The 15,402-nt window shown below is 42.1% G+C and overlaps 1 protein-coding gene across 2 annotated transcripts in view; it reads right to left on the minus strand.

Moving 5' to 3' along the window:
* Positions 1 to 11,723, minus strand: part of LOC134577252 (zinc finger protein 84-like) — a 46,336-nt gene extending 34,613 nt beyond the window's left edge. For both annotated transcript variants that reach the window (XM_063435949.1, XM_063435950.1), the window contains exon 1: positions 11,638 to 11,723. The gene's annotated coding sequence lies outside the window, so the exon portion shown is untranslated. The remainder of the gene's footprint in view (positions 1 to 11,637) is intronic.
* Positions 11,724 to 15,402: the final 3,679 nt, after the last annotated feature.

Here is a 15,402-nt window from a genome sequence, read left to right on the forward strand (position 1 = left end):
CCAGGAAGTCCTCTAGTGGCTGTCTGGTAGACAGCCACTAGAGGTGGAGTTAACCCTGGATAGTAATTATTGCAGTTTCTCAATAACTGCAATAATTACTATTGCAGGGTTAAGGGACATGGGACATTGCACCCAGACCACTTCAATGAGCTGAAGTGTTCTGGGTGCCTACAGTGTCCCTTTAAGCCTTCATTCAAAGCATTGATGTATCTACTAAACAGCAATGTTTTAGACTGAAGAGCTAAAAGCCAGAGGAACTGCACTTAGATCATTTCATTAGAATTAAAAGGTTTGGGTACCTCTAGTGTCCCTTTAAATTTGTATTTAATTTTGAATTCCCGACAATTCTCAATTTAGTTAAAAACCCCTTCTATTGAATAAATTGACAAGGTTTATAACTGACATGGTTGGTAAATTCAAATTCTGCACATATATAGCCCTGAATATATTGCACACACTTGTTTAGTTTTTTCTACAATGCTCCTGTTACTGACCTCAATCACAGCTCCGCGTCTATAGTTTAATCAATGCAGATTAGGTCAAAGAGAGAGCATGGAACTGACAGCAATAAGAAACTATAGGCATAGCAAAGAGACTGTGTGAATTTCAAAGTTATTACAGAACACTTTAATTCTGGATGTCTGTGAACAAATACACGCATGCATACAGAGAAAAAAAAAAAGAGCACATGCAGGTCAAGTATTCAAGAAATTTATATATATGTACGGTATATAGATTTTGGATGACAGAATGATCTGACTGCAGTAACTAAAACATGTACAAAATAACCTTTGGGTTTTAATATAAACAATTATTACATATTTTTGTCGAAGACAGTGACAGGCTGGACCATTTGTATTTTTATACCAACACTAGGTGGAATTCGTATATTTTGTAGGGATTGACGGATATTGATTTTTTTTAGAGCCGATACCGATAATCTGTGAACTTTCAGGCCGATAGCTTGCCGATATTCTGTACATTTACCATTTTGAACAAAAACTATTTCTAAAGGTAAATGCACAAAATATACATGCCACATGTAGTGTATGCAGTGTGTTTAGACAGGGGAGCTGTGTGTGTTTGTGTAGTGTGTGTGTAGTGAATGCAGTGTGTATTTGTGTAGTGTGTACATAATGAATGCAGAGTGTGTTTGTGTAGTGTGTATATAATGGATGCAGAGTGTGTTTGCGTACTGTGTATATGTAGATAATGCATAGTGTGTGTGCTTGTGTAGTGTGTATAGTGAATGCAGTGAGTATTTATAGTGAATGCAGTGAGTGTTTGTGTAGTGTGTATATATAGTGAATGCAGTGAGTGTGTGTAGTGTGTATATATAGTGAATGCAGATTGTGTATGTTTGTGTAGTGTGTATAGTGAATGCAGTGTGTGTAGTGTGCGTAAAGTGAATGCAGTGTGTTTATATAATGAATGCAGAGTGTGTGTGTTTGTATAGTGAATGCAGTGTGTTTGTGTAGTGTGTGTATATAATGAATGCAGAGTGTGTGTGTGTTTGTGTAGTGTGTATATAATGCAGTGTGTGTTTATAATGCAGAGTGTGTGTGTGTGTTTGTGTGTATATAATGCAGAGTGTGTGTGTGTGTTTGTGTAGGGATGTAATTTGTGTTTTAATTTTTTTTAATATTTAAAGCGCTTGCTGCGGGCCCCCCAAAGACCGCCGGGCTTGTCATGGGACTGGCGGTCATGGTATGTATTATCGGCAATATCGGTATCTTTATTGGCCGATAACGATGTTGCTGAAAATACAGAATATCAGCCAATAATATCGGCCAGACGGATAATCGGTCGATGCCTAATATTTTGTTTTTGTGTGTGTATTAACCCCTTAAGGACACAGCTTCAGAAGCTGGACATACCCTTAAGGACACAAGCAATTTTTGCATTTTTTGCTGTTTGTGTTCAACTGCTATTTGCATCTCTCTCATTTATTGTACAAACACATATTATATACCGTTTTAGACAACAAAAAGGGCTTTAATTTGATGTGACCGATACATGTATAAATTCTCATTTATTAAAAAAAAAATGCAAAATAATGTGGAAAAAACAAACAAAACGCTTTTTTCCCCACGTTTTGGCAATAATAATGTGTGCATAATATGTACAGCTTAGGAAAAGTAATTCAAAATCAATTAATTTATGTGACTTGATTTACAAAGTACATAATATGTGTAGGATTTCAGTTTATTTTGAAAGTTACAGGTCACAAACTACAAGGTCTAAAATAAAATTTCAATGTGAAACAATTTTAGAAGTTGGTATGTTTGTCTTGGAAGTTTAATACCCATTACAGGAAACAAAATTGCCACACAAAAGTATATATTTATATAAAGTAGACATCACAGGCTATTTACCTAAGGTTAGTTTGACACTTTTTGCGTAGCCATTTCACCGCCAATCTCTGCTAAATATTGGAGTAAAATTGTGTTTTTTCTCTATTTTGGCATATTCACATATAACAAGGTTTTTGTAATATGTATTTCGTAAATCTAGTGTGTGCTATCCCTGTACAGGACCCCATATTGTGTTCAGCTACATCTGCTGAGTACAACGATACCCCCATTGTATACCTTTGCCCCTATTCTATGAAGCTACAGTGCCATATAGGAGACCATGCTATTTCAGTTTCTATAGTTGGAATTTTCATAGATGGTCATATGTCTGAATTTGTGGCATTATAGCCATTTGACTGTTCAAATAACCCCATAAAGGCCTTCCATTTGAGAAAGCAGACACCCAAGGGTATGTTATTAGGCATATATTATACCTTAACTTGCCACCATGTTTTCACCAATTTATTTCACATTTTGTGGTGAGAAAAAAAAAATTACATTTTTTTACATACATGTTGCATTTTCGCTGGGCAGGGCCGGTGCAAGGATTTTTGCCGCCCTAGGCAAAAAAAAATTTGCCGCCCCCCCATATGTCCAGCCCACCATGTGACATCACAATGCCCCGCCCATATGCTCTGCCATATGGGCCAACGCCAGTCTTCACAAAGTGTCTTATCTGAAAAGACAGTGTGTTTACATTAAAAAGCCTACAGGCACAGGCTATAGACACCAAAACCACTACATTATGCTGTAGTGCTTCTGGTGACTATAGTATCCATTTAATGTGAGGTAAATTAGAGATTAGTGCCACTAATAATATATTGGATTGCCTACTTACCACCAGATGAGGACAAGAGGCTGATGATGGGCTCAGTCTGGCTCCACAGGTCTGGTGTAGAAGAGGCTCTCTGGAGACTGTTTTTAACAGTGCTCACAACAATTAACGAACAGGAAGCAGCTCCATTTTTTAGGGCCCCTTACACAGCTCAAGGTCTGGGCCCCCAGGGGGCATACGCCTACAATGCCCACCCATAAATCCACCTACATGGCCCATCCATGAGTTGGGGATGTTTTATGTGTGCAATTTGTGTAAGGGATGTAGTGTGTTTATAGGGGATGTAGTGTGTGTTTGCGTGTAAGGAATGCATTGTATGTTTCTGGGTGTGTGTGTGTGTGTGTGTAAGGGGTGCAAGGTTTGTTTCTGTGTATGTAATTGAATGCAGTGTGTGTCTGTAAGGGGTGCATTAATTATGTAAGAGAACGTAAGGGATGCATTGTGTGTTTCGGGTGTGTCTGTGTGTGAGTAGGAATGCATTGTATGTTTCTGTGTGGGGGGGGGGTGCATTGTGTATGTGTGTAGTGTAAAAGAGAGGGTTTGTGGGGTAGGATAGAGACTGGGAGGGGAACAGCTCTTTCTTTTTTTTAAAAAATTCATAGTGCTCTCCCCTCAATTATTGATTTCCCCTTCCCTTCTGTCCCTCCGTGTTCTCCCCTTCTGTCACTTAGTGCTCTCCCTTGGCCCCCTGTCCCTCTGCAGTCCCCCTTGGTGGTCTTCTCACTCCCCCCTCCTTAGTGGTCCTCCCTCTCCCAAACCCCTTAGTAGACCTTCCCCTACTCCCCCCACCCCCTTAGTGGTAATCACCCTCCTCCCCTCTCCTTAGTAGTCCTCCCTCCTTACCCCCCTTTGGTGGTCCTTCCCCCCCTTAGTGGTCCTTATCCCCCTCCCCTAGTGGTCCTTATCCCCCCCAACCTCCCATAGTGGTCCTTATCCCCCCTCCCTCCCTCCCCTAGTGGTCCTTATCCCCCCTTCCCTCCCATAGTGGTCCTTATCCCCCCCTCCCTCCCATAGTGGTCCTTATCCCCCCCAACCTCCCATAGTGGTCCTTATCCCCCCTCCCTCCCTCCCCTAGTGGTCCTTATCCCCCCTCCCCTAGTGGTCCTTACCCCCCCCCCCTCCCTCCCATAGTGGTCCTTACCCCCCCCCCTCCCATAGTGGTCCTTATCCCCCCCTCCCTCCCATAGTGGTCCTTATCCCCCCCTCCCTCCCATAGTGGTCCTTATCCCCCCCTCCCTCCCATAGTGGTCCTTATCCCCCCCTCCCTCCCATAGTGGTCCTTATCCCCCCTCCCTCCCATAGTGGTCCTTATCCCCCCCCTCCCTCCCATAGTGGTCCTTATCCCCCCCCTCCCTCCCATAGTGGTCCTTATCCCCCCCTCCCTCCCATAGTGGTCCTTATCCCCCCCTCCCTCCCATAGTGGTCCTTATCCCCCCCCCCCTCCCATAGTGGTCCTTATCCCCCCCCCCTCCCTCCCTCCCATAGTGGTCCTTATCCCCCCCTCCCTCCCATAGTGGTCCTTATCCCCCCCATCCCTCCCCTAGTGGTCATTATACCCCCCCTCCCTTAGTGGTCCTTATACCCCCCCTCCCTTAGTGGTCCTTATACCCCCCCTTCCCCTTAGTGGTCCTTATACCCCCCCCTTAGTGGTCCTTACAACCCCCCCTCCCTTAGTGGTCCTTATACCCCCCCTCCCCCTTAGTGGTCCTTATACCCCCCCCCCCTTAGTGGTCCTTACAACCCCCCCCCCCTTAGTGGTCCTTACAACCCCCCCCCTTCTTAGTGGTCCTTACAACCCCCCCCTTCTTAGTGGTCCTTACAACCCCCCCCCCTTCTTAGTGGTCCTTACAACCCCCCCTCCCCCCCCTTAGTGGTCCTTACAACCCCCCCCCCCCCCTTAGTGGTCCTTACCCTCCCCTCCTGCCCATTTAGCGTGGCCGGGCGGCGCGGAACGCGGGACAGGAACCTCTGTTTCCTGTACCCGGCCGCCGGCGGAATGACCGGAAATGCTCACTCAGTGAGCACTTCCTGTCATTCCGCCGGCGGCCGGGTACAGGAAACAAAGGTTCCTGTCCCGCGTTCCGCGCCGCCCGGCCACGCTACATGGAGAGACCGGCAGGAGGGAGCGCTCTGCGCTTCCCTCCTGCCTGTCACTCAAACCCGGCCGCCCTCCGTGCAGCAGTGCTGCGCCGCCTGGGGCTTGTTAAAGCGCTCAGGCGGCGCAGCATGAGGAGGCGCAGCGGGGACAGGGATCCGGCGCCCCCTGGTAAGTTGCGCCCTAGGCGGCTGCCTAGGTCGCCTTACAGGTGGCGCCGGCCCTGTCGCTGGATATTTCTTACATTTGATAAGTGCCACTGTCATAAATTCCCCCTAAGTATGCTCAGTTACCTCTTCTGAGTAAAACAATATGCCCAATGTATGACCCAGACACTATTTTGTGAAGTTACAGTGCTGTGAAAGAGATGTGATAAGTTCAGGTTTTTAAGTGTGAATTTACATGGAGAGTTTTAATGGGTCCGTATTCTATTTTTAAATATGTTAGCAGGCTGCTTTCTCCAATTACCCCAAAAAGGCATACTATTTCTTAAAGAAGACGCCCAAGGGTATTTCAAATGGCAAATTTTGAACCTTAGCGTGGGATAATTTTTCCGTTAGCTTGTATCAAGTGCAGTGGTAAAAACATTTTTTTTCTGCCTTTTTGACACACAGTGAGTTTGTACTGTATATTTTGCAAATCTTATGTGTGCTACGGCTTTATAATACTTTATATGTTGCTCAGCTATGTTGTCTGAGTACAGCAATACCCCTGTATGTACCTTTGCCAGTTATATGGGGACGTTGAAGGGGCACATTTCAGACACAGCCATTGCAGGTTTTGTCAAACTTTGAATTTTTACGCTGTGTTGTTACCCCACTTTGAAGTTTTCTAGCAGGCTATATATTCCAACTATCCCATAAAAGCATACTATTTCTTAAAGAAGACATCCCAGGGTATTTCAAAAGGCATATTTTTTGACACACACCGTGAGTTTGTACTGTGTATTTTGCAAACCTTATGTGTGCTACAGCTATATAATACTTCCTATCTTGCTCAGCTGTGTCATCTGAGCACAGCAATACCCCCATATGTACCTTTGCCAGGTATATGCGGACATTGAAGGGACACATTTGAGACACAGCCATTTAAGTTTTTTCAAGCTTTACATTTTTACGCTGTGTCCATACCCCACTTTGGAGGTTTGTTTGTAGGTTAATTATTCCAGCTACCCCATAAAGGCATACCATTTCCTAAAGAAGACACCCCAGGGTGTTTCAAAAGGCATATTTGAAACCTTACCGTGGTATAATTTTTTCGCTAGCCTGTACCAAGTGTAGCGGTAATACGCATTTTCCCCCTTTTTTAATTTTTTTTTAACTTTTTAAAAGTTTTTTCAAACTTTACATTTTTACGCTGTGTCCATACCCCACTTTGGAGGTTTGTTTGTAGGTTAATTATTCCAGCTACCCCATAAAGGCATACCATTTCCTAAAGAAGACACCCCAGGGTGTTTCAAAAGGCATATTTGAAACCTTACCGTGGTATAATTTTTTCGCTAGCCTGTACCAAGTGTAGAGGTAATACGCATTTTCCCCCTTTTTTAATTTTTTTTTTTTAACTATTTAAAAGTTTTTTTTAACTTTTAAAAAGTTTTATTTAGCATTTAACAACTTATTTTACTATTTTAAAACTTTGTTTAAACTTTTCAAAAGTTTTTTTAACTTTTTTTTTTTTTACTTTTAACCCCTAACTAGCCTAACCGTAAATCCCCAAATTTCCCCACTAACCTCTACCCACCTTAGCTAAATAAATAAATATTTTAAAATATTTAAAAGAATTAAATACATTTAACCGCTGAGGATTAAAAAAAATAAAAGTTAACCCTCAGGGGTTAAAAGAAAAAAATCAGATCACAGTGAAATACTGTGATCTGTATTTTGATCACTGCAGGCAGTGATCAAAGGGCAGGGAAGGGGTTACATTTTATTTGAAAGAGGTGAGGGGGGGTGGGATTTTGTTACTAACACTTTTTTTTTTTACAGCCAGAGACAGATCAGCACAGATCTGTCTCTCTGCTGTTCACAGCTCACATGGAGCTGCAGGGAAACAGATCGGGTTTCACTGCAGCACGTGTGATCACTCTGACTGCCGGTCAGAGCGATCACATGGGCTGAATCAGTGAAACTGCCCATGGTAGTGTGCCTCCGATAGGGAGACACACTACAGGAAGATTAACCCCACGATTGCCGCGATTGTGGCAATCAGGGGTTAATTTTCATTTATGACGCAAATTTTCCGTCATGCGTCCTTAAGGGGAGTGCTGCAATGACGGAAAATTTCCGTCATGCGTCCTTAAGGGGTTAAAGGGATCCCACATAGGTGTTTGAGTCTCAGAAATCCGATCACACAGGGATTTTGTATGTTTATCTTATTTTTAAGTATGTATTTTTACACTGTTCTGACACAAAAGGTTTTACAAAACACACAAATACAGAGATGAAAATTCAGTGCTGGATTTGCAAACAGATATTTAGGAAAGAAATACAAACAATGGCTTAGTAGCAATGGACAAATGCCAAGTTTCACGATGGGAGGATGCTGTTGAATTACATCTCTCATCATTCTCAACCATCAATACACTGCCAAAGTTCCAATGAGGCACAACTCAAACTAACTCTCTCACCACTGGTGAGAAGAAACCAATCACTGGCAGACGAACTTTAGATTACGAGAGCCAGAATACCAAATGCAACCACCAGGTAAGACAGGAGCAGCTCTGGGGGCTCCAGTACCACAATTCCGGTCTGTAGTGTGAAGTGCAGCGGCGCCAAGCTCTATTCAGTCCACTACAGAAAAGCACAGCTACCCAGTGACTTATCCTGTGATGAGTCATACTTTGAAGGAACACTATAGGGTCAGGAACACAAATGTGTATTCCTGACCCTATGGTGTTAAAAATCCATTTTAGCTGCCCGACCACCCCTTGAATAAAAAAAAACAAAAAACTTGCCTTTATCCAGAGTCGCACGGGTCTGCCAATGCTGGCCCCAACCCCTTGGCTGCCATCCTCAGAATGGATGATCTCAGCCAATCCTATGCTTTCCCATGGGATCAATTCTGATGATCTCAGTCAAGGAGGTGTGGCGGAGCCAAACATCGTCTGTCTTGGCCAATCACATCTCCTCACAAAGACACATTGACTCAATGCATCTCTAAGGGGAAAATTCAGCATCTACATCCAGAGCTTGGACCCAGGAAGCACCTCTAGTGGCCATCTGGAAATATATTAGATGACTAATCTAATGTGGTTTCAGGAGTGGTGTATACCTTTAAATTTTAAAAATGACATGCAGCAATGTTAGAATAGCATAGTCTGTCTTAAATAGCCAAAATAAATACAGTATCAATGTGCTAAATAACAATGAGTCCAATAGTATAAGAAGTGTCTCTATATAGATAGATGCTGCATGTCAATTGTATCTATATAGAGACACTTCTTATACTATTGGACTCATTGTTATTTAGCACATTGATACTGTATTTATTTTGGCTATTTAAGACAGACTATGCTATTCTAACATTGCTGCATGTCATTTTTAACATTTAAAGGTATACACCACTCCTGAAACCACATTAGATTAGTCATCTAATATATTTCCTATTGCATTTATAAGGATTTTCTAGTGGAGTCCTTTCTTTCAGTTGAGAGGTGTACTTTTCAGTGTGTTTTATCCTCTACATTTAAGGTCCATTCTTTTGGACCTTAACCTTTTATTTTCTATTTTCTAGTGGCCATCTGACTGAAGGTGTCCCTAGGAAGAAATGTTTTGTTTACAGCAAAAAGCCTGCAGGGACATACTATACACACCAGAACAACTACATTAAGCTGCAGTTGTTCTGGTGACTATAGTGCCCCTTTAATGTACTAAAGCAATGTAATGAACACAGTTTAAGGTTTTCTGCAGTGGATAAAAGACAACTCCATACAGCACTGCTCACATTAGATACCAGGGATGATTCCACCTGCTTGGAAAGGTAAAAGCATAGCACAGAAACATAGGAGACCATAAGAGACCAAATAAGGGAGGAAAATTTAAAGAAAGAGGGTAGTGAAAATGAGAGGAGCTAGTGGTGTAGGTTGATGGGGAAGAGATATAGTGAGGAAATAAATGCAGCAATGGTCTGCCACTTTCCTCCACATGTAAAAATAGTCCACTTTATGTCCCTTTGGATGTAGAGGACAGGGATCAATGACATGGGGCAGAAGTGGGAAAATAACATAGGATGGGAAAAGTGTTACAATACATGCTCGGTTGTTCACACACAGTGGCCTTCCCCTGCATGCACATGCCCGCTGATCCACTGCATACCCCTGCATTCATACATGTGCACATTTTTCCTACAAACACAAGTAAAATATTGCATTCTGAAACATATTCCCTTTTTGCACACATTTATAGTGGCAGGAACTTTTATGCCTGAGTCTGTACTTTTAGCCCTGAAATGAGGCATAGCGAGACGTGCTTGCTGCTACTTCTACTTGCATAGTATTCACATACATGGGGAGTTAGGATTTAAGCATTTAGGGAATCTCTCTGTGTGCAAAGCTGCCTAATCTTCGACTGGTTACTGGTAAATGTCCATATCCACTTGAAGACTAATTATTATTTTTCCTCATAGCTGCCTGTCTATGTGCTAAGTATAATTTCCACTATGCATAACCAGCCAAAGGATGAAGAATAAAAAGCAAAACAAATGTTGGTAGTTTTTAGATACATTTCCCAAAGTGCACAACCAGCCCAATCAGCTGCAGATAGCTAACCGGGTCTCTTAGCTAACCAAATTATATGGCTAACAATGGCTAGCCAGTAGATGTTTAGCTGATATTGTTTACATTTATTATGATGGCTAACCTGTGGAAACTTTAGTTGTTGTGGAGAACATATCTGATGATAACTAACCAGGGGCAGCCTAGTTGTTATGGATAACACTTCTGATGATGCTCAAACCTGCCAAATGATGCCGACTAATCTGTGGCATGCTAGTTGTTCTGGAATACATATGTGATGATACCTAACCTTTGTCAACCTAGTTCTTACAGAGTACATTTATTATGATAATTCACCGGTGGCAGTCTAGTTATTATTGAGTACATTTCTGACGATGCTTAAACCTGCCAGATGATGATGGCTAACCTGGGGCAGTCTAGTTATTATGGGATACATTTCTAATGATTGCTAACCTGTGGCAGTCTAGTTCTCATGTAGTACATTTGTAATGATTACTAACCTGTTGCAGTCTAGTTATTATTGAGTACATTTCTGATGATGCTTAAAGCTGCCAGATGATGATGGCTAACCTGTGGCAGTCTAGTTATTATGAGATACATTTCTAATAATGGCTAGCCTTTGGCATTCTAGTTATTTTGGAGTACATTATGATGATGTCTATCCTGTGGCAGTCTAGTTGTTATGGAGTACATTATGATGATGGTTAACCTGTGGCAGTCTAGTTGTTATGGTATATATTATGATGACGGTTAACCTGTGGCAGTCTAGTTGTTATGGTATATATTATGATGTCGGTTAACCTGTGGCAGTCTAGTTGTTATGGTATATATTATGATGATGGTTAACCTGCCAGATGATGATGGTTAACCTGTGGCAATCTAGTTGTTATGGCATATATTATGATGTCGGTTAACCTGTGGCAGTTTAGTTGTTATGGTATATATTATGATGACGGTTAACCTGTGGCAGTCTAGTTGTTATGGCATATATTATGATGATGGTTAACCTGTTGCAGTCTAGTTGTTATGGTATATATTATGATGTCGGTTAACCTGTGGCAGTCTAGTTGTTATGGTATATAATATTATGATGATGGTTAACCTGTGGCAGTCTAGTTGTTATGGTATATAATATTATGATGATGGTTAACCTGTGGCAGTCTAGTTATTATGGTATATAATATTATGATGATGGTTAACCTGTGGCAGTCTAGTTATTATGGTATATAATATTATGATGATGGTTAACCTGTGGCAGTCTAGTTATTATGGTATATAATATTATGATGATGGTTAACCTGTGGCAGTCTAGTTATTATGATGATGGTTAACCTGTGGCAGTCTGTGTATTAAGGGAAGCCTAGCCCAGAGCCCAGATCCCAGGAGCTCAGTGCTGACTGACACAGTGTGGGGGTCTCTGAGACCCCCATTTATTGCCCACAGGCACCGCACACACCTTCTCTCTGCAGCGGGCAGGGGGAGGGCCTGGGGGCGGGGCCTTGGTTGAGGGACACTGGCAGACTCCGCGTTATCGCTCGGCCAGAGCCCAGACAGGAGGAGGGAGCACAGAGCAGGCCTGCGGGATGGAGTCAGGGCGGTTACGGGTTGCAATGTTACTCACTGCAGGGAAAACGTGAGATCACAGCGCCTGGAGCTGGCAGCCACACAGCGATCCCATCTGCATCCTTCTCCTAGCCCGGATCCTGATACAAAAAGAAAATATCCTTCCGCCCGCTGGGAAGAACGGGGGACAGCGTGATGCGGCTCACGCAAGCTTGAGGGTGAAGGTCGCAGCACGTCATCAGCGTCCTTGTATCCTGGTGCTTCTCAGTATATAGTTCGTGGTACATGAATTGCATAGTTTTCTTTTTTTCTCTCCTCCATCATTTTGTGGATAGAAACTTCTAAGAATGCTTACAACTATTTCAAAAACATACATGATAAAAAAAATAATGTAGAAAGAATGTTATAGCCCTTAAAATGTCAATTGAATTGGTATTATTGATGGTTAGGGTAGCAGCTTTATCTCAAAGTTGTCTTTAGTATTGCAATGGTTATTAAATGGAAATTGTTTTTGTTTTAATGAGATTTACTCTAAGAGTGGCTATGATTGACATTACACTTATTATAATGGGAATTTTACAGATCAATTGAATAGCAGTGGTTATAGTAAAAAAAAAAAAAAAAAATATTGTGATGGGAGATAGAGTGATGGGGTGTGTAGTGTCTTCTGTGGTGCATATAGCACTTGTTGTAATTGAAAGTGCATTGGTTGTGTTTGCGTATCCAATACTAAAGTATCCAATACCAAAACTGCAATGGCATTTCCAGATCAGCTGATTTGACCTTAATTTTGAAATTCCTTAGGTAATTCCTGTCATTTCATGATTTAGTGAAGAAACCCAGGGTTATTTAATCAATCCTTAGAATTGAGGTAAATCGATAGAGAAATTAAAAACTGTTGGGCCAAAATGGCTTTACTTTACTTTAGAACAAAAACAAAGTTGTTGTTTTTTTGACAATCTTAGTTTAGTCAAGTATTTAGAAGGAAAGAGTAGAGATGTATAGGTAAGTGTGTCAAATAAATTCATGACACCAATGTAACAGGAATTTACAGTGATACCTCATTCAAAGATGATTTTGCCATCAATTTGCGCAAACCTTTAATGAACTAGGGCCTACCTAACAGGCTTTTAATTGGTTACCACTGAAAAAGCTAGAACCTTGAAACCCATCCTCATTATTATTATTATTATAATATAAAGGTCCAATTAAGTCCACAGCGCTGTACGATGAATAGGATGGAACCAATCCTGGGTCAATATTATCTCAGCATACCTCCCAAGTGTCCCAACTTATTTAGGAGAGACAGTCTCTATTTCATGCCCAAATCTCACTGTCCCTCTATTCTAGGAGCTACATAATGTTGGTATGTCAAGTGTTTAATAGAGCTTCATTAATGTGTTTAGATATAACCCCCTGTATGGAACCTCTGGCACCCCGACCGGATACCTTCCGTTGATGGATGCTCCTAGTGCTTCCCGAGGACTCCAAGCACTCCTCCAGACACTATAACCACTGCAGACCCCACGAACCACCGCAGCTTGGTTGGAGTCTCGTCGTCTCCACCCACTCTGGACCCAAGACCAGGGTTCAGCTTCCAGTAGGTCAACTTCTCAGAATTCCAGAGAGCAGGAACAAGAACCAGCTTTTAGCAGAGCTTAGTGATTATACCCTAGGGAGTATAGTGATTATAGCAATCCCCCAAACATGAGCCGAAACTTCATGAAGGTCCAAGATGATTTGAACTTTTAATGACCACACACTGGCTTTTATGCAAGTCCCCATGCAAGGGTACATCCCACAGGGTGGGACACAGAACAACCAATCATTTACAGGAAAACCGTAAAACACACCCAGCACAAACATACAACCCTCCCCCCCCCTACATACACTGTAACTTTAAAAATATGCATCATATTCACATAAAACATACATATTCAGAATCAGCATACTTTAAATATAAACATAACCAAAAATCATACAAATCCCTCCAGTACATTTTCCTGCCCAAAACTGTTCCAGAGATTTCGGCTGTGCGGTCGGTCTATTTTACACAGAAAATAACACAGAACGGGGCCGTTCGAATATTCGAACGGGAGTTAGTCTCTGCAGCTGAAAACTCAGTGCAGGAAAAGGTAGGGGTCAGCGGTGTTCGGTGAAATGTGTAGCCGATTTCAGTTCCATGATTGTCACCTAACCATCCAGTGACAAAAGGCGTTTTGTCACAACCCCACTCACACTCCTAAAATGAAAGGGCCCCTCTTTGACCATTTGAAATGTTGGGAGGTATGTCAGGCATCTTCTGTCTAACAGAAAGTGGAAAGGCACCTAGCTCAATGATGTGGTCTGGTTGCCAGGTCCCTCTAGTTTTAATCCTGGAGCTGAACTCTAGGTTTCACTGAGGGTTAATCCAGCCTCTAGTGGCTGTCTCACTGACAGCCGCTAAAGGCGCTTCCGCGATTCTCACTGTGAAATCACAATGAGAAGACGCTCTTGGCGCGCATGCGCATTTGGACCTGACATCGGCAGGGGGTGGTGAGTTCCCCAGCACAGAGGGAGCCCGGCGCTGGTGAAAGGCAACTGACTGAAGGAGTTTTAAGTCCTTCAGCCAGCAGGAGGGGGGCCCTGAGGGTGGGGGACCTAATGACCCTATTGTGCCAGGAAAACAAGTTTGTTTTCCTGACACTATCGTGCTCCTTTAACCATAATTAAATTTATACTGGAGATGTTTGGAATCAATGGCTATGGTAAGGGTTACATATTGTCATGCTAACCTGTTCCAGGGCTTCCTTTCACCTCTCCAAAATCGATTTGGACATTGCATGCTGCTCGTGTGTGTCTGTTTATATAAGCTTGTGCATATGTTCGATTGGCGCACCCCAGAAAGCCGATTCGGCGGGTGCAAATTAAATTGCAAATGCTGCAAAATCTGCAATTTGCCAGCCTCGCATCTTCTGGCGCTTTTTAACGACGTGGTTGAATCAAAATTAAGCCACAGCTATTTAAAACCCAGCCTTTCTCATTCTCAATTGCTCTGTTGCGGTTCTAGTTTGTTACAATAGTGCGTTTTAGACAATGTTGATCTACTGTAACCGACTATATAGTTTATTCTAATTTCTGTGTTCATGCAATTGGCTTGTCTACCCTTTTACTTCTTTTTTTCCCCTACCCCTGACTTGGACTATCGCTTTCAGTATTCATAAATTAAGCTCAGCCACTCTAAGGTCGGGTAATATGGTAATATGTATATTCTGTTGTAGATTAGGTTCTGTATGTTTGAGTTCCCTTACACATACAATGACACATATGATATAATAGGAATAGCAAAATGACAAAAAAATTAAATCTCTTTTTCTAAAACACATTTCAGGTTATGTATGTTTGCTTTACTAATATTTTCTGAATATTGTTATGTTTTGTAAGAAAGGGGCTCAATGCTTTATCTCAAACATATCTTCTGATTATGTAAAAACTCAAAAGTAGCATTGCTGTTTCACAGGGACACTCTAAACGTCCCATTAGTCCCGCTCTTTCTTCAAAAGTTCATCAACAGTTTTCGTTTTATCTACTTTGTCCTCCTATCAGACTTCTTCTACAAAATCAACATATCTCCCTCCTCCCTAATAACACCTCTCCTGCCTCAAACATCCTCCTCTTTAATAGACCCTCTCTGCCTTCAATTTTCTACATTCTTAACTGATGGAGTTCCCTCTCCTTCATCAGTCCACCTTTTTAATAACCCATCTCCTCAATGAGTATCCTTCCTTCTTAATTCTCTATTTGCTCCGTCCAGGTCCAACTCCATATCCATTTAACTCTATTT

The sequence above is a fragment of the Pelobates fuscus genome, chromosome 11 (genome assembly GCF_036172605.1).
Source record: "Pelobates fuscus isolate aPelFus1 chromosome 11, aPelFus1.pri, whole genome shotgun sequence".
NCBI classification, from domain to species: domain Eukaryota; kingdom Metazoa; phylum Chordata; class Amphibia; order Anura; family Pelobatidae; genus Pelobates; species Pelobates fuscus.